The 2889-nt window shown below is 33.0% G+C and overlaps 1 protein-coding gene across 1 annotated transcript in view; it reads right to left on the bottom strand.

Annotated features, from left to right (window-relative positions):
* Positions 1-2889, bottom strand: part of LOC107720786 (secretion-regulating guanine nucleotide exchange factor-like) — a 23240-nt gene that overhangs the window by 2137 nt on the left and 18214 nt on the right. The gene's annotated exons all lie outside the window — the stretch shown is intronic.

Raw genomic sequence — 2889 nt, 5'->3', positions numbered from 1 at the left:
ATCGGATCGATGCATCCCTAGTTACCATGCTAATAAAGTGTTTTTACTATATGTTGGATTGATGTTATATGGCTCGTTCAATGAATTGCTGGCCAACCGTAAAACAGTGATTCTGACCAAATTCCCTATAAATATCATAAATAATTCCCTTTGAGCTAAACTGACCTGTTTCCCTTACAACAACTTGTTGTTTTCCATTTTGATTTCCTCTTGATTCTGCTTGCATCAAAATTAATTTATTAATTTTACTTGTGAAAGCCATTTGCTTTTTGAGCTTTCCATGTTTTATTTTTCTCACTAGAGCTTTAAATGCCTAATAAATTATTAGGCGAGCAGTTCAACCTATTTATTTCAACTTATTTCTTACTCCAAATTGGGTTGTTTTTAACCCAACTGCTGGGTAAATATAGGACAGAACCCATATGGGGTTAAACTAACCCAAGAAGCTGGGTTATTAATTTTAACCCAGCAAATGGGTTGTTTTTTCTACACAAAAATAATGGGTTAATTTGATTTCATAAATGGGTTATATTTTCAAAGGTAATTTTTATTTTTATTCCTTTTAAAATCATCTTTTAAAATTAAATATACCACATGATAAACAAACAGGTCAACATTGTATTATTAACATTATTTTTTTTCAGCACATTACACTTTGTAATTACACTTTACCTCAACCAAAACTCCAAAGAACCTCAAGGTTTAGTAAAACATTTTTTAACAAATAATTCACATTATTCTTAATCCATAATTAAAACGCCCAAAAACCTCTTTTTTTTTTTTTTTTTTTTTACAAATAAACAAAATTATTCAAAATAAAAATATATTTATATAAATAAGACCTTTATAATTTAGATGATAGATGAAAGTTTATTTTAAAATGTATTTTAATTAATTTTATTTATTATTATCGTTATAAAACGGAAAAACATTATTTTATAATATATATAAAATGTAAAATTATGCATACTAAAATGTTTTAACATTTTTTTATTTTAAATGTTTTGAAAATAAAGTCAGACAAACAGACTCTTTAGGGATTATTTGCTCAACTGATGGAGAATGGTGCTTGCAACTCCAAAGTCATGTGGTTGCTTGTACACACATCACACTGGTGAATCAGTCTGACAGAGACGTCTTGGACTCCACGTGCCACGGCAACATGGTTACATAACAGGTCCCATCGCCACGGCAACCAGGAGCTAGCATGCTTTCTCAAGGGTAACTGGTTTTGTCGCCTACATTCCCCTATTCACTCTGTTCACTTTAACACATGCGTCCTTACCCAATCCATTGTTTTCTTGTCTGTAAGTTATCTACGATTATGCAAAATCATTAATTACATACAAAAAAATGTTTACCGAAAAGAAAAGTAGGACTATTGCACACAAAAATGACACTGTTAACATAAAAAGGACAAAAACGTCTTGTTTAGTGAATCATTGTCCTTGTGGATAACGTGATATTCACAAAACAAGAGCTCTAGTGTTCAGTTGATGATGCACAGCAAAACTGTTCCCATGGCAACACACTTACAGACCATAGAAACATATAGAACGGCATACTAATCTAGACAAGAGAATATGAAAAAAAGACTTCGCTGAAGCTTTAAAGAGATGGGTGAACATGGTCACCACTGTTTAATCTCATTTAAAGACGGAAGTGTCATGCGTGCTTAGAGAACGCTGTGTGATTCCCGAGGCACGCTGGGATGTTATTCCTTTGCTCTGTTGTGCCATAAGACGTCATGATTTTGTCCCATCACACAAAGGAACAAAAGATTCCCTAAGAAACCAATACTTCTTTAATAATCACAAATATGTATTTTCAAGGTAATTTGGCTCTTTTCAACTTGGTTGTCATACTAGCTAATGAATTCAACTGCATCCACATTAGTTTGAACAATTTAGAAAGAAAGAAACCATGAAAAAATTCACTAAATTTCATGTCTAAATATTGTTGTCAGTTGCATTACTAATTTGGAGAGTCATAGTGTTGATTTGGAGAGTCATGGAGTCATGAAAATAGAAATGTATATATATATATATATATGTGTATATGAAATAATAATAATGCAAAAAAAGTGTTAGTGGTCATAAAAATAAGGCATTGTTTTCTTTATGCAAAATATAATTTCTCATTTTTTTCTTTTGATTGTGGGATGAAATATGACAGGATAACAGGAAAAGATAGCAAGAAGACAGTTTTAAAGTTCACAAACAAACTACATGAACTGCAATTAGTCAAGGATATAACAATTTTTTTCTCTGTCCAAGTTGCTGGGGAATTAAAAGATTGAAAGAAATAGAAATAGCTTCTACATCAATAACTTCATATTCTTTTGCAGCGATGGCTCATTTGCCTCTGATGCCCTTACACAAAGACTAATTTCCAGCACCCTTCTATGATAGCAGTAAAGATCACAGCACGGAGCCGGCGGCTTAATTACTCCAGCAACAGATACTCATCTGTCCTAAAGCTGAAGACGCGGCGCTGAAACTGTCCTATTACTGAAATCCAGACGTTCAACTCTCAACAGTACAGAAGGCAGAGCTGTTCTCAGCATTAATTCTGGCCATCAGGCTTAGTGAAATCTCAAAATGCTAGCTTACTTAGTTTAATCCTGTCTTTTTCTCTCCCAGGCTCAATGTCAGAGCGGTCACATCCCATAATAAGCTACTTTACACCTAAAGATACTGTAGAATTATTGCCATGGCAACAGTACATGGGATGAAACCTCGGTACAAGAGAGAATCTGCTGGGTGTCAGGAAACATGGAAAGAAAATGCCTAGATCATATTTCATCCCCAAATTAAAAGGAAAATAAAAACCATTAAAGTTATTTTCATGACAATTAAGCACTTAAGCAATAAATGCAATAAAACTATA

The sequence above is a fragment of the Sinocyclocheilus rhinocerous genome, unplaced genomic scaffold (genome assembly GCF_001515625.1).
Source record: "Sinocyclocheilus rhinocerous isolate Xijiao unplaced genomic scaffold, SAMN03320098_v1.1 scaffold1022, whole genome shotgun sequence".
In the NCBI taxonomy this organism is placed as follows: domain Eukaryota; kingdom Metazoa; phylum Chordata; class Actinopteri; order Cypriniformes; family Cyprinidae; genus Sinocyclocheilus; species Sinocyclocheilus rhinocerous.
The sequence above is the reverse complement of the archived record's forward strand: the minus strand, read 5'-3'. Positions and strand labels throughout refer to the sequence as shown.